The sequence below is a fragment of the Gorilla gorilla genome, chromosome 16, assembly GCF_029281585.2.
Source record: "Gorilla gorilla gorilla isolate KB3781 chromosome 16, NHGRI_mGorGor1-v2.1_pri, whole genome shotgun sequence".
Taxonomy (NCBI): Eukaryota; Metazoa; Chordata; class Mammalia; order Primates; family Hominidae; genus Gorilla; species Gorilla gorilla.
The window spans coordinates 22,567,348-22,594,110 of record NC_073240.2 but is presented as its reverse complement, the minus strand read 5'-3'; the positions used below and the strand labels follow the sequence as shown (position 1 = coordinate 22,594,110).

Genomic DNA, 26,763 nt, shown 5'->3' with positions numbered 1-26,763 from the left:
CTTGAGACTTTCCTTCTGACCGCCAGAGTCTCACTCAGATGAAGACCACGGGTTCAGAGTTTCTTTGACTTGTAATTTGCTTACTTTACTCTTTTTTGTGAAGATAGCCAAGAAAGATCTGCAAGGACACTGGGGCCAGAGCTTTACTTTAATGGATTTCCCTGGGCTCAGGGTGTTGACAGCATTAGCAAGACCGACTGAGAGGACCCTTCAGGGGACAAATGTGCCCGGGTAGCAGGCTTGCCTGTGGGGTCACAGCCCTCCATGTGGAGTGCCTTGGCCAGGGCTCTCCTCTGCTCCAGCCTGGCAGGTTCTGCCCCGTGGGCTCTAACCAGGGCATGTGTCCCCTGCTTGATTCACAGTGTAGGATCCTCCATTTCATCCCCCCAGCTTTTCCTTTGTCCTGACCGAGAGAGCGCCTTGACCACTCTGTGACTGGTTGGCTGCATGTTCCGCCCGCAGGCTCAAACCCTGGCTGGGGCCTCGCATCTTCCCAGACACTGCGGTCAAGGCCGCAGTAAGCCGTGATTGCACCACTGCACTCCAGCCAGGGCAGCAGACTGAGACCCTGTCTCAAAAAATATGTATCTTGTTTATTTTATGTTTTTATTTTATTTTTTGTTTTCTTCATTGCATTTATTTTATTTTATTTTCTTAGTCTTCTATCACACACAAAAAAATGTATTTTGTTAAGAGGCTGACTTACTTAACTGGCCCAAGTCTAAAGCAACACTGCTTGGTATGCCAGGTACCACACTGGAAGAATCCAAAGCTTCTCTTCTCATTGGCACCATCACATCAGGGTTCCTTTGGGCTCAGGGCTGATCCCATGGGTCTCAGCCAGGGAGTGGCCTCCTCAAGAGGGAGCTGGGCAGCAGGCGGTGCAGGACTGGAGCCAGGGCAGGAGTGGGTGCTGGTCCTGCCCACGGCCTCACCACATACTGTTTGAGGAGCTGCACACCATCTTCCCATGGCTGGTAGAGAGCATTTTCAGCAGCCTAGATGGTGTCCTCATTGGCTGGAACCTCCGCTGCTTACAGGGGCACGTGAATCCTGTGGAGTACAGCATCGTGATGGAGTTTCTCAATCCTGGGTAGATAGGTTTGTCACCTGAGAGAGGCTGAGTGCTTTCTCATGGTGATTCCACCTTTAAATCACTCTCTTGATTTCTTAAGAAACAATCAAAGCAAGATAATTTGCAGTTTATTTGCCCTGTTTTTGTTTGTTTGGTCAATTTCATGTTCAGTGGCCCAATGATGAAGTTAGTTTATAAGCTTCGAGCTGAAGACTATAAGTTTGACTTTCCCATCTCCTTCCTGCCTGTAAGTAAACCACAGTGGTGGGAGTGGTGCTCAGGACAGTGGACATTGCACAGCCCTGTGGTGATGGGCAGCCTCCTCCAGTCCTCCAAGGACAAATTGAGGAGTTATTTGCTCTGGGGGTGGAGAGACAAAGGAGATAGGTTGCTACCCTTGCTGTCTGCAGCTTTTTATGAGATGGTAGGAGAAGTTCTAAGCAAAGACTCTTGCACAGGCACTGCTCAGATACAGGGCACCGTCCCCACAGGTGGGTTCTGTGTGTGGGTCTTTTCCCCAGCAGCCTTCCCAAAGGGCTGCTGTGCATGGGGCACCACGTATCAGGCACTATGTTCCAGCACCTGCCCACAGCCTCGCTGCATCTCTGTGCAGGGGTCCTGTGAAGGCGTCCATCCAGGACTGCATCCTCCCTGACAGTCCCCTGTACCACAACAAGGTCCAGTTCCCCCTCACTGGGGACCTTGGCCTGAATCTAGTCCTGAGTATCCTTTGGTGGCCCTGAGGTAGCGAGGCTGTGGGTGGCCCAGCACTTGACACTTGGTGGGTAGCCCAGCAACCGTGTGTGTTTGCCCCTGAGGCTGCTGTCAGATCTGTTCGAGTATTACATATTCTCCTTTGCCTTGAGTCTCATCACTCAAAAGGTAGGGAAGAGATGCCTCCTGCTGAGAGGGGTGGGGCCATGGCCCTGAGCTTCCCTGCACTTGCCAGTGCTTGGTGGCCAGGCAGTGTCCAGAGCCCACGCTAACAAATAGCTTGGTTTTCCAGCCACTCCCTGTGTCCCTCCACGTCTGTACTTCAGATGTGCCTACTTCATCTTGGTGGACAGGTACCTGTTGTGGTTCCCGCCCACTGAAGGCAATGTGCCCCCCACACTCTTCTCCAGCCCAGGGAAGCCAGACACTCACCAGCCCCCAGGTAAAGCTGCCCTCATTGTTATGAGCAGGTCTTGATGGGGAGGCTCTGGCCAAGCCGCCTGTTGTGCCAGTCCAAACAGGCTGAGCCTGATGCCGGACTGCACAGGTGGGGAGTGTGAACCAAGGGCTCCCATGTCTGGCTGTGCTGGGGCCTCAGTGGGCCCTAATCCAGGGCCTCCTGGCTGACTTCCCAGGAGAACCTCTTGCTCCAGCAGCAGCTGCCTGTGCACCTCTGACCCTCCTCAATCTCTCTGGCCTATCGGCTTCCCAGGGAGGCTGCATGCAGGTCCCTTCCTGCAGATGCTGGCCCATCCCAAATCTGCTGGCATGTGCAAACCAGGCTGAACCTCTACCTATAATTCACACATGTGAACAGATGCCCCAGAGAGTGGCGGGGAGGAGACGCTGCCCAGGTGGCGGCAGTGATCAGTGACCCTGAAATGTTGCTGATCCTGTGGAGGACTTGGAGGTGAGGCGGTTTCACATCCTCTCAGATGCACGATTCAGCTGCCAAGTGGATTTTTTTATGCCTGGTTTTTTTTTTTTTTTTTTTTTGCCTATTTTAACATTTTGGGTCTTTTTACTTTTTTCTTTTAGAAATTATATAATATAAATTAAATATAATAAGTATATTATATATATATATATATAAATATATTTTGAGATGGAGTCTCACTCTGTTGCCTAGCCTGGAGTGCGACGGCATGATCTTGGCTCTCTGCAACCTCAGTCTCCCAGGTTCAAGCAATTCTCCCACCTCAGCCTCCTGAGTAGCTGAGATTACAGGCATGTGCCACCACCCTCAGCTAATTTTTGTATTTTTAGTAGAGACAGGGTTTCACCATGTTGGCCAGGCTGGTCTTGAACTCCTGACCTCAACTGATCTGCCCGCCTTGGCCTCCTAAAGTGCTGGGATTATAGGTGTGAGCCAGTGAGCCACTGCGCCCCGGCCTTTTTTTTTTTTTTTTTGAGACAGGATCTAGCTTGGTCACCTTGATCTAGCTTGGCTGAAGTGCAGTACAATGTCGACCTCCTGAGCTCAAGCGATCCTTCTACTTCAGCATCCCAAGTAGCTGATACTATAGGCATGCTGCACCCCGACACCGAGCTTTTACTTTTTGTAAGATGTGTCTAGTTAAGTTGCCCAGGCTGGTCTAGAACTCCTGTGCTCAAGTGATCCTCCTGCCTCAGCCTCCCAAAATGCAGGGGTTACGGGCATGAGCCACCACACTCAGCCATTATGTTTGTTTTTTGGTATATTTTGGAGACAGGGTCTCGCTCTCTTTCCCAGGCTGGAGTGCAGGGGCAAAATCTCAGCTCACTGCAACCTCCGCCTCAGGTTCAAGTGATTCTCCTGGCTCAGCCTCCTGAGTAGCTGGGACTACAGGCATCTGTCACCACCCCCAGCTAATTTTTGTATTTTTAATGGAGATGGGGTTTCACCATGTTGGCCAGGCTGGTCTTGAACTCCTGACCTCAAGTGATCTGCCCACTTCAGCCTCCCAAAGTGCTGGAATTATAGGCTTGAGCCACTGAGCCTGGCCTAGCCATTAATTTTTTTAAAGACAGGATCTTACTCTATCACACACAACAGGAGTGCAGTGGCACAATCATCACTGAAGCCATTCTCTCACTTCAGTGACTATGGGCTATCACCACAGCCAGCTAACTTAAAAAAAAACAAAATTTTTTTTTCTGTAGAGATGTAGGAGGGGGCCTCGCCGTGTTGCCTAAGCTGGTCTTGAACTCCTGGCCTCAGCAATTCTCCTGCCTCAGCTTCCCAAGTAGCTGGGATTACAGGTGCAAGCCACCACACCTAGCTAACCTTTTATTTTGAAATAATTTCAGGCTTACAGAAAAGTTTCCACAGATAATAAAAAGAAATTTCAGACGAAGCATGATGGCTCATGTCTGTAATCTCAACACTTTGGGAGGCCAAGGCGGGAAGATTGCTTGAGACCGAGAATTCGAGATCAGCATGGGCAACATAGGGAGACCTTGTTCCTACAAAAAATAAAATTAGCCAAGCGTGGTGATGCACAATTATGCTCCCAGCTACTCAGGAGGCTGAGATGGGAGGATCACCTGTGCCCAGGAGTTCAAGATTACAGTGAGCTATGACTGTGTCACTGCACTCTAGCCTGCGTTAACAGAATAAGACCTTGTCTCAGGTAAAAAACAAAAAACAAAAAACACTTTCATAGACCCTTCACCCAGATTTCCAAATTGCTGACACTTTGCTGCATCTGTTTTATCCCATCTCTATTGTATGTGTTTTTCTTCCCTAAGCCAATACGAGTAAGCTACAGGATATGACACCCCTTGACCTCTTAATATTTCAGTGTATTTCCTAGAAGTGAATGCATTATCGTATATATTCACAGTGCTTATAACCACACCAGGAAGTTAGTATTGCTGCTACGCCACACCTAGTCATCAGAACCCACTCGGGGTTCATTATCAGCTACCCGATTCATGCCCATTACCCAGCTAGGGTCCAACACAGCCTCACCAACTGTGTGCAGTGATGTTTCTAGTCCCCTTCAGTCAGAATGGTCCCTCGGCCTTTCTGTCTTCCCTGATCTTGATCCCTCCAAAGCATGTGGCCGCCCTTTGGGCTGTCTGATATTTGCTGGGGCTGGCCTGGGGCCGCCCCTTGGGCTGTCTGATATCAGCTTGGGCTTTGTTGGCAGTAGCACTGCAGTGGGACATCTGGTCCTTGCCAAGTATCTCATCAAGAGGGCTGCAGTGCCCCTTTGTCCCATGCTGGTGATGTTAGCTTTATCGCTGGGCAGAAAGGGTGTCGGGTAAGGTTTGCCCCCTATAGAATAAGTACTTCGTGCCCAGATTAAATAGTAATGAAGCCAGGCATGATGGCTCATGCCTGTAATCCCAGCACTTTGGGAGGCCAAGGTAGGGGATCACCGGAGTTCAGGAGTCAGAGACCAGCCCGGAGAACATAGCAAAACCCCATCTCTACCCAAAATTTACGTCAGGCATGGTGGCATGCACCCATAATCCCAGTTACTTGGAAGGCTGAGGTGGGAGGATCACTTTCACCTTGGAGGCAAAGGTGGCAGTGAGCCAAGATCGTGCCACTGTACTCCAGCCTGGGCTACAGAGCAAGACCTTATCTCAAAAAAAAAAAAAAAAATTAGTAATGAGTGTCTGGACAACATAACAAGGCTTTGTTTCTATTAAAAAGAAAAACATTAGTCAGGCATGGTGGTGTGCACCTGTGGTCCCAGCTACTTGGGAGGCCTAAGTCTAGGAAGTTGAGGTTGCAGTGAGCTGTGATTGCATCATTGCACTCCAGCCTGGGCAGCAGAATGAGGCCCTGTCTCAAAAAAAAAAAATCAAATCATTTTATTTTATTTTGAGACAGGGTCTCATTCTCTCACCCAGGCTGGTCTCAAATGCCTGGTCTCAAGAAATCCTCCTGCCTTGGTCTCCCAAAGTGCTGAGATTACAGGTGTGAGCCCCCATGCCTGACCTCAGTGTTGATTCTGGACCAAATCTGCTCTTAATAGGGCGGTTGCCAAATGGTGGTTCTCTAACTTCATCCCTCCTACATTGATTAGTGGATCTGTGGTCACTCTGTGGTACGGAAGACTTCTCTCTTTGCCATTTATTTATTCAGGGATATCAGTGTGGATCATGGGGTTGGGGGGAGCATTGTGCTACTGAACAAATTGTAATCGGTCCCTACTGCCATTGATTTTGATGTCCAGATTGCCCCTAGCTAGGCCGGTGGGAGCCTGCAACTTGGACCTGTTTCTGTGTCTCCCTCAGGACACCAGCCATGCCCTTTGCTTCCTACAGCCTCCACCACACTAGCCTCCTGCAGCAAAACATCTCTCATCAGACCTCTGTGAATGCAGACCCCACCTCTCACGAGATCTGGAGGTCAGAAACTCTGCTCCAGGTGAGAGCTGAGCTGGTCTCAGCTTCTGTTTCAAAAGAAACTGTTCAGCCAGTGGGCGCAGTGGCTCACACCTGTAATCCCAGCACTTTGGGAGGCTGAAGCAGGTGGATCACCTGAGGTCAGGAGTTTGAGACCAGCCTGTCCAACATGGGAAAACCCTGTCTCTACTAAAAATACAAAAATTAGCCAGGCTTGCTGGCAGCCGCCTGTAGTCCCAGCTACTCAGGAGGCTGAGGCAGGAGAATTGCTTGAACTGGGAGGCAGAGGCTGCAGTGAGCTGAGATTGCACCACTGCACTCTAGCTTGGGTGACAGAGCTAGACTCCATCTTAAAAAAAAAAAAAAAGAAAAAAAGGAAAGGAACTGTTCAGCCATCTTCTGCTATGTGCAGGAGCGTCTGAGGCGGCCTCTCAGCCTGGGGCTGATTCAAAATTGGTGGTATTTTCCTGCTATGACATTTAGAAAACATGAAAATAAATCTGCCCACCCATCTAGCCCCACCCATCTAGCTTATATGTCACTGGTGTTTTTCATCCCAGGATCCCCTGTCCATGGGAGTTGTTTCATCTTGCCCATGGTGGATGTAATTGTTGCAGAGTGTTTTGGTTTCCATCTCCCTTGTTGCTGATGTTTCCTGTGATTACCACCATGTGGGTATTAAGCCCTGTCCCACTAGCATTTTTATGACACTGCATGGTGAGGGTCTGTGCAGCCTCCACAAGTCTTCAACTGATTCAGAGGATGCGAGTAGTGGGTGACAGAGTTCCCTGTCTGCCCAGAGGGGCTCCAGCCTCTCAGGATGGTATGGGCTGGCTCGCTTCCGGAGTGCTGGCCATCTCTCAGGTCCTGGCTGTGTCTTCTCGGCACACCTCAGAGATTCAGCAGGTGCTGCTTCTGACACTGGATCCTAGGGCTGACCTGGTAGTCTCAGCCTCACTGTTCACAGCCTGGCATGTAGCTAACATAGGATTCTTTCTCCCACCTTGTACATAACTCCTAGTATGTGGGGTGCTGTGTTTTTTGAAGCCTCCATGCCATTTCACAGCTTCCTCCAGGGGTGGAATGGTAGGAACCATCACTCCTGTTCAGAGGGGACCATGGTGCCCAGATGGCTCTCGGGTGTGTGGACTGTGGGCTGTGCTGGCCGTGAAGTGGACAGGAGACCATGACACAAGCTTACAGGACAGAACTGGAAGGTTCTGTTGTTTTCCAGACCAAAGCATTATTATTATTATTTTAGACGGAGTCTCTGTCACCCAGGCTGGAGTGCAATGGTGAGATCTTAGCTCACTACAACCTCCACCTGGGTTGAAGTAATTCTCCTGCTTCAGCCTCCTGAGTAGCTGGGATTATAGGCACCCACTGCTGTTGTGGGAAGTCAGCGACCCCAAACGGAGGGACCGGCTGAAGACATGGCAGAAAAACATAAATTGTGAAGATTTCGTGGACATTTATTAGTTCCCCAAATTAATACTTTTATAATTTCTTACGCCTGTCTTTACTGCAGTCTCTGAACACAAATTGTGAAGATATCATGGACATTTATCACTTCCCCAATCAATACTCTTATAATTTCCTATACCCGTCTTTAATCTGTTAATCCTATCATCTTCGTAAGCTGAGGATGTATGTCGCCTCAGGATCCTGCAATGATTGCATTATCTGCACAAATTGTTTGTAGAGCATGTGTGTTTGAACAATATGAAATCCGGGCATCTAAAACAAACAGGATGGCTGTGATTTTCAGGGAACAAGGGAGATAACCATTGGGCATGACTGCCTGAGGGGCCAGACAGAACAGTCATATTTCTCTTCTTACAAAAGCAAATAGGAGAAATATCGCTGGATTCTTTTTCTCAGCAAGCAACAGCCCTGAGAAAGAGAATGCATTCCTAGGTGGAGGTCACTAAAATGGCCGCTCTGGGAGTGTCTGTCTTATATGGTTGTAGATAAGGGATGAAATAGGCCCCAGTCTCCTGTAGCATCCCCAGGCTTATTACGGTTAGGAAATTCCTGCCTAGTAAATTTTAGTCAGACCAGTTGTCTGCTCTCAAACCCTGCCTCCTGATAAGATGTTATCAATGACAATGTGTGCCCAGTGGGACATGAAACTTCATCAGCAATTCTAATTTCACTCTGGTCCTGTGATCTCACTCTGCCCCCATCTGCCTTGTGATATTTTATTGCCCTTGAAGCATGTGATCTCTGTGACCCACACCCTATTTGTACACTCCCTCCCCTTTTGAAATCCATAATAAAAACTTGCTGGTTTTGCAGCTGAGGGGGCACCTCATGGAACCTGCTGACATGTGATGTCTCCCCCAAACACCCAGCTTTAAAATTTCTCTCTTTTTTACTCTTTCCCTTTATTTCTCAGAGCATCCAACACTTAGGGAAAATAGAAAAGAACCTATGTTGAAATATTGGGGGCTGTTTCCCCAAATACGCTGCCATGCCCAGCTAATTTTTGCATTTTTAGTAGAGATAGGGTTTCACTTTGTTTGAGACAGGGTCTCACTCTGTTGCCCAGGCCGGGGTGCAGTGGCACAATCTCAGCTCAAGCTACTGGGAACAAGCGATCCTCCCACCTCAGACTCCCAAGCAGCTGGGACAATAGGTGTGTCCTACCACACCCAGTTCATTTTTGTGTTTTTTGTAGAGACAGGTTTTCACTATGTTGGCCACGCTGATCTTGAACTCCTGGCCTCAAGTGATCCACCTGCCGCAGCCTCTCAAAGTGCTGGGATGACAGGCGTCAGCCACCACATCTGCTGGTTGCTTTTTTCCTCTATCAGTAGTATCTTTTGATACTCGAGTGATTTTGATGAAGCCTGCTTGTCTATTTTTCTTCCTTTGTTGCCTGTGCTTTGGGCATCATATCTAATTAATCATTGCCAAATCCAGTGTCATGAAGCTTTCTCCCATGTTTTCTTCTCAGAGTTTATGGTTTTAGTTCTTATCCTTGGGCTGCTTACTGACTTTTAGTTATTGGTGATGGTGTGAAGGAAGGGCCCACCTTTACTGTTCTGCATGTGGCTATTCTGTGCTCCCAGCTCTCTTGTTGGAGACACTGTCCTTTCCCCACTGAATGGTCTTGGCACCATCGTTGAGAATAATTTGACTAGTGAATGCTTTTTTGCAGGTTTTTGTTGAAATGTGGCTTCACCAGTATTCCTTGGGGATGTGACAAAAAATGCAGTCCCCTCACGACAAGGTATGTTTCCACCGTTTTTCTTCCCACCTCCTGCTTCTGACCTTGCTCAGCCTGCTGCTTCCTATCCTGAGTGAGATTGCACAGGCTGGATGGTGGGAATAGAGACTCACCACCCACCTCTCACTCAGAAGCCAAACAAGAGGTGCGCATAGTTCTCTCATACCCGGTGGGGGGCAGGGGGCGTTGCACCCTGACGTGTGGACACTTGAGGCCTTGACTCTCCAGAGCCCCCTCCCTGGCAGGGGAACACATGAGGCTGTGATGCTCTTGTTCTGGGTGTGGGGGAGCTGTGACGTCTCTGGGAGCCACGTTCTCATCTGCCTCCTGGACCATCAGCAGCCACTTTGTGTTTTCCCATGAAGTGGTTGCCTGGGGCATATGCCTGACCACCATGGTGACCTGGAGCCTCCTTTTCCTGTTCCCTCCTACTCCCCCACCTCCTCCAGAGCATGAACAAGCTGACTTTCTCATGGTGGGTGGGGCCTGGCACCTGCCTGCATGCGGCCTGGCCTGCCTTCTCTCCCTCTGCCTCCTCACCTCTCCCTCTTCCCTCTCTGGGGAGCATGCTACTCACAGATGCATGGAGGTGGTGGAGGCCCTGGGTCACTCCTGCTGTGGCTGTCCATGGAGCTAACATCCGCCTGGACTGGTCAGAGTGAGAATGCGGTAGATCCCCAGTCGGTCACCCTCCATGGAGCAGCTTCACTCATGCACATCTGGAACCCTGCCTGAGGTGGCATCAGCCACATAGTCTGGTGCCCACAGTGTCTGCATCAGTGTGCTTTGGAGACTTTGGCTTTGTCACTGACAAAATTCTTGAGGGCTTCCTCCAGAATAAAGGCTCTGTGGGTGACAGAGTTAAACTTCAGAACAGCATCCTGTGACTTTTCCTCTGGGAAAGCTCAGGGAAGAGCTGTGGAACTGCCATGGCCTCTGCAGCCAGTTCTACGGCCCCAGGCTTTGCAGTGTGGAGGCTGTCTCAGAGCATAGGGTCCCCCAAATCCTCACCCTCAGCGTCACATGGGAGAATGGAGAAAAGCTGAGGACCCCACCTTGGGCCTCCTGAGTCACAAAGAGCCTACAGTGCCCTTCGTGCTTCCAGAGCCGACTAGCTGCATGTGCCTGGCCAGTGCCTGGTGGCCTGGTTGCTCCCACGGCCCATTCCTCCCGTGGGGCTCTGGGATGCTCACTTAGTGCTCCTGCATGTGGTTCTGGCCTAGCAGAGGCAGGAGGTGCTACATTGCATTGTGTTCCTGTTGCTCCTTCTGCCTTCTGAGTGAGTGGAAACACACCTACTTTCAAAGGCCAGCCAGAAAGACTCCTCTGGGCTGTCATCTGTGAAGATCGTGTCCTCACGGGCCAGAGGGAAAAGCAGGTGCCTTTCCCTTCTTCCCCACATTCACTTACTCTTGGCCAGACCTTGGGGTGGGTGTGCCCTGCTCAGAATGACTTGCAGTGGTGGGACCAAGTACCCAGAGATGATCCACTCTTTCCCTCTTCCAATTGAGGTGAAAAAACATGAGAAAACTCGGTGGGTGGGAGCCAGAGAAAGGCAACTATGGAAGTCTGTGTCCTCTAAGGCCCCTTGCCACTTGCCTGGGCCCGTGCTGCACCTGCCATACAGAAATCCCTGCCCATCCCTGCTAGCCCTTATTTCCAGATGCAGGAAGTGAGGCTCCTGGGGTCATTCTCCTCACCCTGGTTGTGTCCAGGGTGTGTGCTTACTCCCCAGTGGTCCGGTGGGCAGTAAGGATGGCCACAGTGCTGCAGGCCACTGTGTTCCTGCAAGCAAGGAGACACCACACTGGGAACCGTATGTCAGATTCCTGCCCAAGCCCCAGGTCTGGCACAGAGGAAGACTGTGGAGAGCAACACCTCCCTGCCCTGCTCTTTCCCACCCTGCTCTGCGTGTCTTGATGTCTAGCAGGTGTGTTCTGATCTCTCCTGATGTGGACCCCAGTGGAGGCACTGCTTCGACAGGAAGCATGGTGCTGCCAGGGCAGGATGTGCGCCAGGCTGCCTCTGGGTGCGCTAGGCTGAAGGGGTGCTTTGGAAGGCCACGGTGCTGCGGGGCATGTAGGTTGGAGGGTCCTGGCTGGGAGCCAGCTAAGCCTCAGGTTCCTGCTACCTCTGGGTTTGTGTGGTTCTGGCCAGATCCTCGGGGGCTCCTGCCCTTGGAAGTCCACCATTATCTGGAGAGTGAGAGTTCCTGGTGCTGTAGGAAAGGATGCCTTCTAGAGTCAGAACTGATGTGCACACCACCTCAGCTGACCTCCAGACTGTAAGGGTGGAGGGCAGAGCCTGGTGCCCTGAGGGACATGTGCTGGTCCTTAGTTCTCAGAGAGCCACTCACGGAGGGGACATTGGGTTTTAGACACATAGGAATTGATCATGTCTTATACCAGTTTGGTAAATTTCTCAAGACAACCCAGGGAAATCGTCAATTACACATGTCTTTTCTGGGCAGAGTCCACCTCCTGGACATGCTCCACTGGTTCTTTTCTGAGCCTCAGGATCTTGAGGTCTTGGTGGCTGGCAGCATGTCCCAGTGAGGGCCTTGGCTCTTGAGGAGCTCTGATGTGCACATGACACGGTGTGGCCTGAGTCACAGGGGAGAGTGGGTCCCATCTGGAAGGGCAGTGACTTGGGCCCTTCCAATGAGCTGGAGAGGTCTTTAGGCCCCAGCAACATTGAGTGGCCACCCAGGTGACCTGGAAGGTCTGTCTGCCCAGGCCTCCAAGGCTGATGAGTGTGTGGCCACAGCCCTGGCCTGACTGTGGAGAGTGGGTGCTGCAACTGACCCGTGGCTGCTGGGACTGTTTGGATTGTCACTGACTGTGGTGTTTTCTCCTCCTCACTTCTGGCCTCATTCTCATTGTGCTCTCTCTCCACTTTGCCCTCCCATGTCTGGTCCCATCTCTCCCCTTCCCCACCCCAACCTCTTGTTCTCTGCTCTTCCGTCTCTTCCGGCTTCTGTTGGTTGTCTCAGCTGGAGATTCTGCACTACTGTCTCCAGCACCCTCCACAGCCCCGCCCAACTTAGCCTCCAGGCTCTTCACAGCCTACCAAGTACTGGCTGTGGTCCTTAGTTCCTTTCCCCCACCCAGAGTGCATGTCCACATCTGGCAAAGCAAGGGGTCAGCCGCAGGTGACTGAAGAGTTCAGTTTCAGGCAGAATGAAACCCCTGTTGTTGGTGAGGCGGGGGTCAGCCTCCAGCCTGGCCTGGCCCCTGGCTTTGCAGAGTAGCCTGGTGTGGGCGGGGGTGTGACTATGAGGCAGAGTGAGGTGTATGGCCCGGGCTGGCCAGGCTCCCAGCCAGTGGAAGTGTCACAAGCTCTCTGGTGTTGGGGGCCCCGTGCTTGGCCCTGGTTTGAAAAGCTGGAGTTATAAGGCCTCTGCAGTGACCAGGTTCACCCCAACTCTGCAGGGTTTGGCACTTGGGAAGATACAGAGGCCTGGGACTTCCGGGTGATGTGGTTTCTGTCTTCTTCAGAAGTGTCTTGTCATGCAGCCTGGAGGTGCTGTGACCCAGAGCCTGTGAGGCAGGGGGATAGGAAGAACCTGGGGCTTGACCCTATAGCCCACAGAAGCTGTCAGTCCTTGACAGCCCAGCCATGGCCCGGCCTTCACCTGGGGAGCTCTGGCCACTCATACAACCTCCAGAGATGGATGAGTGTAAGCGGTGATCTCATAGAGGTTGTGGCTGTCTAGACAGAAATGACAAGTGTGTGGATGGATTTGGGGTCAGTGGAGTTCAGACCTGTAGGGGACTTCAAGGATGGCAGAGTTAATGAATCTGTGACAGTGGGGGGAGATGAGCTGTGCTCGCAGCCAGGGGTCTGTCCCGTTCACCTGGAAAGGAGCACATGAGTAAATGGGAATTTGAGCACAAGATGAGAAAATGTGTTGGGCCCCAAGGGCTGGTGGGTTGGGATGGCAGTCACAGCACATGGGGGTGCCCCATTCTGCAGGAGCCACTGCAGAGCAGGGACTAGAGGGCTTGGGCCAGGTGGGGAGGGCAGTGTCCAGGAACCATCTGGCAAACCCTATGATGGGAGGGGAGACTAGGGAGGTCCACATGGAGTGAGCTGAGGCCCAGTGGGAAACATGTGGCTTTGAGGACACATCCTTAAGAAGCAAGCAGGTGCAACTGTCACCAGGGACTCCATGTGGGAACGTGGCCCAGGAGGGGTGCAAAGCTGGGGGAGAAGTTTGGCTCAGCAAACCTGTTGGAAAATAGCAAGAGGGTTCCATGTGACTGCTGGGGGCAGGGGCAGTGAGCCCTCCAGACTCTTTGGAAGGGCCAGGTGAGATGGGGTGAGTGCACCAGTGGGGGAAGGTGGGTTTCCAGTTCCCATGTGGAGGTCATCCGCTCCCCTGAGCCGTAAGGAGGATGTCATGACTCAGGATCCCAGGTCAGGATCAGAGGGAGGGCTGGGGCTGAGACTGGAGGAGAAGGACCCTGGACCCACCCCGCTGGTGCCCTTCTAGTCGGGCAGTATAGGTACAGGTATTATATCTCATACTTTTCTCCTTTCTTCTTTTTTGAGATGGAGTCACCCTCTGTTGTCCAAGCTGGAGTGCAGTGACATGATCTTGGCTTACTGCAGCCTCCACCTCCTGGGTTCAAGCAATTCACCTGCCTTAGCCTCCTTAGTAGCTGGGATCACATGTGCATGCCACCATGCCCGGCTACTTTTTGTATTTTTAGTAGAGATGGGGTTTCACCATGTTGGCCAGGCTGGTCTCAAACTCCTGACCTCAAGTGATCTGCCTGCCTCAGCCTCCCAAAGTGCTGGGATTACAGGCATGAGCCACCATGCCTAGGCCTTCCTTCCAAAACAACGCAAATTTATTGCCCAAAGGCCTAACAGTACAGATAAATACAACTAAATAGCTGGGCACGGTGGCCCACGCCTGTAATCCCAGCACTTTGGGAGGGGGAGGCAGGCAGATTGCTTGAGCTCAGGAGTTTGAGACCAGCCTGGGCAACATGACAAGACCCCCGTGTCTCCAAAAAATAACACAAAAATTAACCAGGTGTGGTGGTGTGTACCTGTGGTCCCAGGTACTCAGAAGGCTGAGGTGGAAGGATCCCTTGAGCCCAGGAGGCAGAGGCTATGGTGAGCTGAGATCACGCTACTGCATTCCAGCCTGGGAGAGAGTGAGACCTTGTCTCAAGAATGAAAAAAATAGCCCTCACCCCATAACTCGATCCTCAGACTCAGCCACTATCTGTGTGGTGTCACCTGGACCTGTGGGACATTTTCCTGACGGATACTTGAGTGGATTTTGATGTGGGCAGTGGCCCCTGTGGGGTCTGCAACATCCCAGGATATACCTGGAGGCCATGCCCTGCACCAGCCTCAGCAGCACAGACGTGTGGAGGCCCAAAGGGCTGGGGGGCAAGCATGGAGAGGCGAGCACGTCCACTCAGACTTGGGGTCCTGCCCTCCGTGCCCCCATTCCCATGCCCTCATCCACTCAATGCTTTGACCTGTCCTCCCAATGCTGAGCAACCAGAGGAAGCCCACAGCCAGCAAAAAGACTTTCCTCTCAGGTTAGTTCTCCAGGATCCTGCTTGTGTTGCAAATCAAATGTCTGGCTTAACTTGACCGTGCTCTTGTCTTGGGGGCCTTCCTGACCACAGGTCCATGGGCAACAGAGGAAGTGATGCCTGGAGCTTCTCCTGGGCTGAGCCCTCATCTGGCTGTGTCCAGGATGAAGAGCAGGTGGAAGGAATTAGGGAGAAAAGCAAAGCCATGGGGTTCTTACTTTCTGAACAGGGTTTTACTGTGTCACCCAGGTTGGAGTGCAGTGACATGATCCCAGCTTACCACACCCTTGAACTCCTGGGCTCAAGTGATCCTCCCACCCCTGCCTCCCGAGTCACTACGGCTATAGGTGTGCACCACCACACCCAGCTGACTTTCAAAAATCTTTCATGGAGACGGGGTCTCCCTGTGTTGCCCAGGCTAATCTCAAACTCCCGGCCTTAGCGATCTTCCTGCCTCAGCCTCCCAAAGTGCGGAATTCCAGGTCTGAGGCACCACCCCTGGGTTCCATGTGCTTTCTGCACACACTTGGGAGGCTGGTGGGAGACCCTAGATCCAGAGTTTGGGGGTGACACCGGCCTTCTCCTGCCCTGAGGATCAAGCAGTGCCCAAGGGCACAGTCTGGTAAGCCCTATCCTGTGCCACCCACTGTGGGTGCCCAGCAGTAGGCAGGGGAGGGGTCAGGGCTGGGAGTCCCCCTGCAGATGTGTCTGTCTTGGAGAGCCCTGCCCAGGGCGGGCTGTGTGGGTGTTGGGCCAAGTGCTTCCCTACCACGAGCTGGTTGCAGTTTAGACCAAGCAGTGCAAGGTAGATGTGCTGGGTGCCAGGCACAGTGGTGTCCCAGGACACAGTGGCCCCACTCCCGGCCTGGCTCGTGCCTCTGGTGGGGAAGTAAAGCAAATGGCCCAGGGCAGGATGTGGTCAGACCTGGAGGCCAAGTGCTGTGGTTGCCACAGCCCTTCCCATCCCTGACCCCTCCTCCTCCACCTAGCAGTGGTTCAGGCCCACTGGGGAGCACATGCTGGTGGTGTGCCTGCTGCGGAAGCACCTGCAGGCATTTGCCAACAGCCTGAAGCCAGAGCAGGCCTCGCTCTCCTCCCACTCCCACTCCACCAGCCGCCTGGAGGAGCTGAAATGGTGGGTGACCCTTGCAGCTTCCACAGCTGCTGTCTCCTCCTCAGGTGTCACCCACAGGGACCTCACCCCAGGGCATGGTGGGGGGCAGGTTTAGGGGAGTCCCTTCCTGCTCACAGAGCATGTGAGGCCTCTGGAGGGCTAGACAGGTGCTTTTACGCCCTGCCCACGTGGCCCAGCGGGGCTGCCAGCTGATCTCTGGCTCCCAGAGCCTGTCTCCAGACTGGCCAAAGAGGCCCCACTGTGCTGCCATCTCTTGCTCCCCCCCATCCCTGTCTGGAGAAGGACTGGGATGACCCTGACTCCCAGGCCCACCAGGGCCAGCAGAGTGGGCTATTTGCGTGGGACTGAGGTGAGGTGTGTGCAGGAGATGCACTGGCTCGCCCGCCTGCGTGCTGTGTGTTCTTGGGATGTTCCCTGACCTCTCTGAACCTTGGTTTCTTCCTCTGAGGAATTGGGCTAAGGCCAGCTCTTATCTCTCGGAGGTGCATGGTGCTCTCCCCCAGCAGATCCAACCCTTGTTGATGAGCTCTGGACTCATCTATGAGCAGGGCCTCCTTACCGGGTAAGCAGCAGGTGACCCACCCTATTCCCTGCAGGGCCACTGTCCCAAGATTCGTCCAGCAGAAACTCTACCTCTTCCTGCAGCACTACTTTGGCCACTGCCCACTGGCCGCATCATTCAGAGCTGTACTGGCTCCGTCACACGTGTGCCTGTGTCTTGTGTACCCTAATGAGGGAGGTCCACTGGGATGGATGAGGAGGAGAACAAGTGTTGTCGTGAGGCCTTGGAGAGGAGGGAGCTCGTGGAAAGGAGGGGACCCTTGGAGGGCCACATGGTTCTGTTTCAGTTTCCAAAGCCAACTCTCAGGTACAGGAAAGCCCTGCCCTGTCCCACCTGTGTGGTGCCAGGCAGGTTCCTACCCTTACCCGACCAGGGAGCACTGGGCCCCCTGGGCTGGGAAAAGCCCACCCATGGCCCTGGCTTCTGAAGGGCCAGCAGGAGAGCCAAACCTCACAGGGCTGTGTGAGTCTCCCTTGCGCCCTCTGGGGGACGTGGGAAGAGCCAGTCCCACCCAGCTGCTGCCTGGGACCTGGACTCCAGAGTAATGGAGGATTTGGCCCCCAGCCACTGGGCCCTCAGCTCACGTCTCCTCCCACAGGTCCTGGAAATGTGGCTGAGCTACCTGCAGCCATGGCGGCATGTGCCTGACAAGCAGGCTCCAGGCAGCGACTCCCAGTCCCGGTGTGCATTGGAGAAATGGTGAGCCTCGGCCCCTCTCCTCATAGCCATGCCACTGACTCCCCAAAATGGATGTTACTCCAGTGGTTGGAGGCTAAGCCAGCGGCCTGTGCTGGAGTCAGCCTGGCCCTGGCCCCGGTGGCCTCCTGGGTTCCTCTCCCAGGCCCTGCTTTGTGGAGCACAGACCAGCCCTTCCTAGGCTCAACTTTGCCAGGCCCTAGAATTGGTATCTTATGGAAGCAGTGGGTGACCCATCCTGCCCTGTCCCCTCTCCCTTCTGGCCCAGACATATGTTCAGTGACCCCCAAACTATCCCTTGAGCCTCACCAGCACAGAGCAGAGCAGTGGCTGCCTTCCCCTCATCCCCTGCTTGATCCTTATGTCCATCTCAGACCAGTGTGCGGAGAGCCCCCTGGCTGCTCCTTCCTGTTGTGGCTGGGCTTTGGCCCCCACGAACACCAACGGCTCCTACTCAGCCAACGACCTGGACAAGATGGGGCGGGACAGTGTCCAGAAGACAGACAAGTACCTGGAGGCGGCCCTGGAGTACCTGCACCAGATATTCCCGGTACAAACTATGGGGCCTGCCCTACAGCCATCAGCGTCCCCTTCTTCAAAGGATCCACTCCCCCTCACTCAGCCTGTGGTCAGCCCAAGTACCAATCCCAGGCCCCACTGAGATGGAGCCAGTGTTGTGGGAGGCAGGCCCAGACTGAGTGTCAAGTCTGGGTCCCCTTGTTGCCACAGTTAAGAGGCCGGTGGGGTGAAGACCAGTCCCCACCCTTCTCCTTGATGCTGACGGCAGAGGCGCTTCTGGCAACTCAGTGAAGCACAGCTCACACAATTCACACTTGCCTTGGGCACCACCCAGGATAAGAATGAAAAGCAGCAGCTCCTCGACTGCACCGTGGGTGAGGATGGACTCATCCTCATGCTGCTGGGTCAGTACCAGGTGAGAGGCCCCTGTCCCAGAGGTGCATGGGCTGGGTCCCGACCTGTCCCCAGCTCCTTCCTCCCCCATGAGCATATGCAGCTCCGCTCCTCTGAGTTGTGTACAGGCCGTTTTCTGACCTGTCCCTGTGGCCTGGGTTTCTAGATCATCAATGCACTGTGAAGGTTTGACATTGAGTACCGGGGGACCCAGAGCTGCAGCCCATCTGGAGCTACAAGATTGCCAGCTTGGTCTTTGTGCTCTTCCAGTGGTCGTCTGCCATCAACCACAGAGTGAGTGGGCAGGAGGGTCAAAGGAGGGTCAACCTGGCCTCTTCAGAGAGGGTTCTCCATGCTCCTGCCCAAGGTGGCCTGTGGGGGTGGGGCGCTGCTGTCCTGAGGCCTGTGGTGCCACCACCCCACACCCCCTGCCTCTGTCTGTGCATCATTTTGCAGGCCAGATGGCAGTCAGCTCTGTGTTCCTGGGACGACTTCCTTGGCAGCTTCTGTCTCTTATCATTTCATGAGCCTGTGCTGGCCAGCAGGCACCTGCTAAGCCTCATGGGCAGAGGCAGGCAGCCGGCCATGCCCATGGCCCTAGGCTCAGCCTGTGCCTCCTGGGTAGCTACCAGATTCTGCTTTGGCTGCTACTGGCCTTCTTTGAGGCCTCTCTGTTCTGAGTGGGGCCCTCCCTGACACTGCTGCTTGCCCTGGTCTATGTCCTCTATGCCTCAGCTGTGAGGCTGCTGAGTGGAGAAGCTGCAGCAGCCCTGATGGTGTTGGCCGCTGTCTTCAGAGAAGGCTGGGGGGATTTGCCATACAGCCCCACCCTTGGGCTTGGGAGGTGATGGGAGTACACCCCCCAATGACCCTGCCCCCGCACCTGCAAAAGCCCACCACACTTCAGCACTGTGTGCTCATCTGCCAGCTGTGAAATGTCAGAGTGAAATGTCAACATCTTGCAGGCCCAGGAGGTGAGGCCCTGGGTGGTGGGGGTGGCCCTGGGCAGCCTGGCGCTGCCGTGGGCCCCACCATGCTGATGTCCCTTTCAGCTGCAGTAACTCAAGTCCCTCCTGGAAAAGGGCCAGAGGCCCTGGTGGCCCCAGAGGAGGCTGAGTCTAGCTCTCCCAGGTGAGTGTCTGGTCACCCCCCCCCTCATCCCTGGGGACTGTTTGGGGCTCACTGCTGACTATTCCTTCACCGAGGGACCAGGAAACCATGCAGTTCCCCAAGGTCTCCACCAAGAGCCTCTCCAAGAAATGGCGAGTCCCACTGGCATGGGGACAGGGGCAGCCCTGCAGCCTGGGCCCCAGGGAGGTAGTGGGGAAGGAGGGGTGGCAGCGCAGAAGCAGAGCAGGCCGTGGCCTCACTGGGTCCCAGTGAGGGCCATACAGGCCCTACTCCCAGCACACTCCAGTCCTGGGGATGCTCAAGGTGACAGTCCCTCTACCCGCCTCCAGCCTGCTTCTGAGCCCCATGCCTGTGGCAGCACGTGCCACCCTGCCTGCACTGAAGCGGACCCTGAAGAACAACTTTGCCAAGCAGCAAAAGAGACTGCAGGCACTGCAGAACTGGCACCTGCCCTGCTCGGTGTTTTGAGCCACCTGCATCTGTGTCCGCAGCCGGTCAGTGCCAAGCAAATGTACCTGCAGCTGGAAACTGGCTCTCTATAGCATTTCCTAATAATTACATTACTTTTCAACCCAGCTAAATTCCAAGATAAATGACACTCAATATAGAAAATGTACTTGATCTTCAAACTGACAAACTATTTATGTTCTAATTTTTTGCTATTTGGTATTTACACAAAAGCACATGATGAAGTTAAGTATTGCCCTACCTTTTGAAGACTGAAAATAAAGCTTTTTCTTTACTAGTTGTGTGCCTTGTTCCTCACTGGCTATCAGGCATTTCTTCCCAGCCCCTGCTGCCTTCAGGGACAGGGGAGGGCTTTCCTGGTACCCTAGCTGGGCTGGAGCTGCCGTCCAAAGACATGATCACCCTGGGTCTCCTGCCCAGACTGCACGCTCCTGGCAGCAAGACGCTGTCCTCTCCCGCCGTGACACAATACCGCTGACAGGCCTCAGAAGGCCATCTCCAGAGTGCCATGGCCACACCTGCACCACCCCTCCTACCACAGCACAGCTGTGTCCATTGTCTGGAAGTGGCCAGCTCAGTGCCACCCTCAACCGGCAGCACAGTCCTCCCAGGCCCACAGCCCCACTTCCTTGGCATTAATCTCAGCCTCTTCCTGCTTCAGGGAGCAGGAAGTTTGCCAGGAAGCTGGAGAAGGAACCAGGCCAAGGAATGGGACATTATGTCAGAAAAGGAGAGCTGAGGTCAGGGCTGACCAGGGCCAGACTGCACAGTGCTGGCCCCAAGACTGATAGCATCCTGACAGGACGGCAGGCCCAGGTTCATGGAGAAGGGTACACAGTGACAACTCCTGATGAACACAGGAATAATGACTTTATGATAACAATCACAAATGATGGGGTAGTGCACATAAAAAGGGGGGGATCTCTTATCACCAGAGGGCTGCAGGCCGTTGCCCGAGTGGCAGGCAGCATAGGGAGGCGCTCACTGCATGGCCCCACCAGCCGTGAGGTCCCCTCTCAATGGGTGGTGCCGTGCATGGTATTCTGATGATGCAGGTCCTGAGGGCCTTGCTCTTCATACTTTACAGTGAGAACATGGTCCTCATGCGAGCAGTACAGGTGTGCCTGCAGCAGGATCCTTGATGCCCCTGTGCCCTGGGTGCCCCACAGTGCTCAGCAGGAATGCTGTGAGGGCTGAGGCCCAGCTGGTGGTGGGAAGCCGGCAGCGCCCACAAGCCAGCCCTCCCTCCGACGCAGCCTGTGTCCTGGACTGGGGCTTCCCTGGGGGGTGCCCCACTTGCCCAAAGCAGCTCAGCTTGAACCCAAAACTGTGACTAGAGAATCACGTGTTTTAAGGGTTTCCTATCCTCTGTGTTCTCCTATAGAAATGAGTAGGGGTGTGTCGAGCACACACACGACACTCTAACAACACCCTGAGTGCACCCTCACGCAGCTGAGATGGACTGGGACCATGGATAGGCCGCAGCAAGAGCAGCCCAAGGATCTGGATTCCTGGAAGAAGTCGCAGGGAGGGCCTTCTCTAAGATGGCCAATGCCCCCCAGACAGCCTGTTCCGCTGCTTCTGTCCCAGTTCTGTACAAGTGTGGGATTTTGTTAATCAGGAACTGGGCAGCCTCAGCAGTGCCCCCTACTCAAGGAAATCATGCTGTCCTGACCCGGCCATCAAGGAAGGACAGACCTGTCATCCATCACTGTTACTGGTTCCATTAAAAATATGTCTGTAATAGGTTGGCTGAGATACAATTCACCCATTTAAAGCATGCCATTCAGTGGTTGTTGGTACTACATTGAGTTGTGCAGCGTTATCAAAATCAATTTCAGAACAATTTTTTTCTTCTTTTTCTTTTATTTTTGAGATGGAGTCTCCCTCTGTCACCCAGGCTAGAGGGCAGTGGCATAATCTCAGCTCACTGCAAACTCTGCCTCCCAGGTTCAAGCGATTCTCCTGCCTCAGCCTCCTGAGTAGCTGGACTACAGATGTGCACCATGACACCTAATTTTTATACTTTTAGTAGAGGTGGAGTTTCACTATATTGTCCAGACTGGTCTCAAACTCCTGACCTCAAGCAATCCACCCGCCTAGGCCTCCCAAAGTGCTGGGATTACAGACGTGAGCCACCATGCTCAGTCCGATTTTAGAACATTTTCATCACTCCAAATGCAAACTCCATTTCCCCCCACAGCACCCTTGGCCCTTGACAATCACTAATCAACTTTCTATCTGTAGTAGGCTAAATAACAGTCCATAAAGACATCAGGTCCTATTCCCTGAAACCTGTAAATGTTACCTTATTTGGGAAAAGGTTCTTTGCAGATGTGAAGTTACAGATCTTGAGATGGAGGGTTATCCTGGGTAATGCAGGTGGGCCCTAAGTGCAATTGCATGTATCCTCATAAAAGGGAGGCAGAAATTCACACACACAGAGGAGAAGACGATGTGAAGATGGAACACAGAGATAATTTATTTACTCTGTGATGCTGGCCTTGAAGACTGGAGTGATACAGCCACAAGCCAAGGAGTACCAGCAGTGACCAGAAGCTGAAAGATGTGAGGAACAGGTTCCTCTCCTATAGCCTCCCTGCTGCCACTGTGATTTTTGCCCATGGTACTGACTTTGACCTTCTGGTCTTCAGAATTGTGAGAAATTAAATTTCTGTTCTTTTAACTACCACCAAGTTTGTAGTAACTTGTTATAGCAGTCACAGGAAACATAAATTTTGTTACCAGGAGTGGGGTGCCTAAAAACGTGGCAGTGGTTTTGCAATTGGATAACGAGGGCAAAGGTAGAATTGTGAGAAGATGATAGAAAAGGCCTAGGTTGCCTTCAACAGGCTGTTAGTAGAAATGTGGATGTTTAAGACTCTGTCACCCCAGACTCTGCTTTAAGGAAATGAGGAACTTGATGCAGAAAGTCTGTGTTATCTTCAAGAATACATACACTATCATAAACAGAATGTTGGTAAACACATGAACATTAAAGGTGATGCTAAGGGCACAGAGCAAACAAGGAACATGTTACTGGAAACTAGACCGAAGATGATTTTTTTAATATAATGGCAAAAATTTAGTTAGAATGTGTCCTATAGCTGTTTGGAAGGCAGAATCATAAGCAATGAGCTTGCACATTTAGCTGAGCAGACTTCCAATCAAAGCATTCAAGACTCAGCTTGGTTTCTTTTTCCTGCTTATAGTAAATGCAAGAGGAAAGAGATAAATTGAGGGTATGATAAAAAATATAAAGAATTTAAAAGTACAAAAAATAGATAAACTGAGGGAAGAACTGTTGTGCTAAAAGGAACCTAGACTTGATGATTTGGGAAATTCTCAGACTATTTAGATTGGAAAAAACCAAAATGCTAAAACCAGGAGATTCACTGTTAGGAAAGCGTGTTCTGTAGAGAATGCCAAGGGTGTGGCATGTCTTGCAAATTTCCCTACTGCCAAAGAGATTATACCTGGGACTCATGAATCTCCTCAATCATCTCACAGAAGTGAGGAAGAGAGAAGAAATTACCGAGGAAAGATCTGTGGAGAAACCTCATCTAATGCCATGAATTCCATCATACATGCAGAAATTCCACAAGGATTTTAGAATGTTCTACCAGCATAAACACTGCCAGCTTGGACTAGAAAGTTTAGGGACTAGACAAAATCAAAGGCCTCCCAAAATTTTAGAAGCAGGAAATAGGCTGATAAAACTACTCAACCTCAAACATGTGCTGCCCTTTAAGAAAAGGAAAGATGACCATGAGGGCAGAACCGTGGGAACAGAAGCCAAAGCCATGGATCCAGAGATACAGCCTCCAACTTTACGATTTTATGGCAGCCATGGGAAACTAATACATTCTCTCTACAGATCTACCTATTCTTTGGACTTTGTTTTTGTTTTTAGATGGAGTCTTGCTCTGTTTCCAGGCTGGAGTGCAGTGGTGTGATCTCGACTCACTGCAACCTCTGCCTCCGGAGTTCCAGTGATTATTTTGCCTCAGCCTGCCGAGTAGCTGGGACTACAGCCACGCGCCACCACGCTGGGCTAATTTTTGTATTTTTAGTAGAGATAGGGTTTCATCACCTTGGCCAGTCTGGTCTTGAACTCCTGACCTCGTGATCTGCCCACCTCAGCCTCCCAAAGTGCTGGGATTACAGGTATGAGCCACTGCACCTGGCCACTTTGGACATTTTATAAAAAGGCAACATGTGGTCTTTTGTGACTGCTTCATTTCATTTATGTAATGCTTTTAAGCTTCATCCATGTTGTAGCATTTATCAGCCCTTCATTCCTTCGTGTGGCCATATATTCCATTGCATATTCCACGTTCGGTTCATCCATTCATCAGCTGGTAGACATTTGGGTTGTTTCCACTTTTGGCTATTATGAATGTTATGATGCTACAACAATCTGTGTATATGTTTTTGTGCGGACATGTTTTCTTTTCTTTAGGGTATATACCTATGAGTGGAACTTCTAGGTCATACGGTAACTCAACATTTAATTTTTTGAAGAATTGTCAGACTGTTTTCCACAGCAGCTGTACCATTTCACATTCTCTCCATCAATGTATGAGAATTCCAGCTTCTCTGCCAGATGTGGTGGTTCACATCTGTACTCTAAACACTTTGGATCACCCAAGGTCAGGAGTTCCAAACCAGCCTGGTCAACGTGATGAGACCCCAGTCTCTATGAAAAATACAAAATTAGCCAGGCATGGTGCTGTGTGCCTGTAGTCCCAGCTACTCGGGAGGCTGAGGCAGGAGGAATCACTTGAAGCTGGAAGGTGGAGGCTGCAGTGAGCCAAGATTGTGCCACTGCACTCCAGCCTGGGCAACACAGGATGCTCCACTGCAAGCAAAAAAAGAATTCCAATTTCTCTACAACTTTGTCAACACTTATTTTTTTCTATCTTCTTTCTAATCACAGCCATTATAATAGGTATGAAGTGGCATCTCATTGTGGTTATTGGCAACCCCCTAAAGACTAGTGATGCTGAGCATCTTTTCACGTGCTTCTTGGTCATTTGTATCTCTTCTTTGGAGATGTTTATTCAAGTACTTTGCCCATTTTGGAGTTGCATTTTTTTTTTTTTTGGTGTTGTTGAATTGTAGTTCTTTATGTATTTTGGATTTTAAACCCTTATCTGATATGTAATTTGCAAATATATTCTTGTTTCTCCCTCTTTTGACAATGTCCTATGATGTACAAGTTTTTAATTTTGATGAAGTCAAAGTTATCTACATTTTTTGTTGCTTGTGCTTTTTTGACATCATATCTAAGAAACTGTTGTTGCTTAATCCAAGGTAATGAAGATGTACGCCTCTGCTTTCTTCTAACATATTTATAGTTTTAGTTTGTAAATTTAGATTTTGACCCATTTTGAGTTAATTTTACAAAAAAAAGTTAAAAATAATTAATATGCAGTTTATGGATTTTCCATATACAAGCCTAGTGAGAACTGATGATGTCAACAGAAGATCAGAGTGGTTCACTTAGAAAGCTGTCAGGCTATAAAATATAACTTAATGTCAGGGCGTGGTGGCTCATGCCTGTAATCCCAGCACTTTGGGAAGCTGAGGCGGGCGGATCATGAGATCAGGAGTTTGAGACCAGTCTGGCCAACATGGTGAAACCCCATCTCTATTAAAAATACAAAAATTAGCCGGCTGTGGTGGCGCATGCCTGTAATCCCAGCTACTTGGGAGGTTGAGGCAGGAGAATCACCTGAACCCAGGAGACGGAGTTTGCAGTGAGCCGAGATCGAGATGATGCCACTGCACTCCAGCCTGAGTGACAGAGTGAGATGCCGTCTTGAGAAGAAAAACAAATAGCCTAGATAGATGAAAATTCATTTTTAAATGGTTTAGATTAGAAAAGTAAGTAACAATAAATCTGTCTGGTATTTGCTTTGAATGCCTAGGCTAAAAAGCTTCATTTTTTTAAAGCTGCAAGCCCCAAGAAGTATATTCTTCATTCAGGACATAAATCCAAGAGGATAAATTTCCACTGGTAAGAAACCCAAAAAGGGGAATAACTGAAAAATTAGGAATTTGTTAGCAAAACATTTTCACCAAGATGTTTTTAACAGATGTACTCTTATTAACATGGTAGTACATAGTAATTTATAATGGAATAAAAAATAACAGACCTCCTGAATGTTCACCTAATTTTCAAAACTTTCCTCAGTTCGTAACTGGTGAATTTCAATGTAGTGACATCATGTTAAATGAATACACAGAGAATGCATATAAAAGTACAATCCTTACTTGGGCCCTGGAGTTCGGGACCAGCCTGGGTAACATAGCAAGACCTGGTATCTCCAAAAAAAAAAAAAAAAACCACTGAAATCACATGTTTAAAATATACAAACCAACTTCTACCAAGTTCTAAATATACCTTTGCCTTCTGAAGGCTTTTTAAAATAATGCACAAATTTTCAACAAGCATTCCTTTAGTATTTCCATTGTTTAGGGTAAGATTTAGTTTTCTCCCACGGGACAAGCCCAGATCAAGCCTTCAACTTGTCATGACAATGTTTATTCAGGTAAAACAAACAAATTGCCCTCTAAAAAGTATTTTCTACAGCTCGAATTATCCACTTACACAAATTGTAACAACTATTAACAATTTTATCATTTATATTTGAAGACACTTGCTTTGGGGGTTTTCACTCTGTGGGAGTAGATAACTGAGATATCCTCAAAGTCAGAGAAATTCTGTGATTCAGCTGCTAGAGGTCATTTGATATTAATAATAGTTGAAGTTAGTGAAGCATGATAATCTCCACATTCCATTTATTTACATCATGCTCCTAAATATATTTCTTTTCCTTTCTTTTGGAGACAGGGTCTCACTGTGTGGCCCAGGATAGAGTGAAGTGACACAATCATGGCTCATTGCAACCTCAAGCGCTCACGTGA

General features: G+C 51.0%; 1 pseudogene; it reads left to right on the top strand.

Moving 5' to 3' along the window:
- Nucleotides 1–956: 956 nt before the first annotated feature.
- On the top strand, nt 957–20,469 carry LOC129527218 (sphingomyelin phosphodiesterase 4-like; annotated as a pseudogene).
- The last annotated feature ends 6,294 nt before the right edge of the window (nt 20,470–26,763 follow it).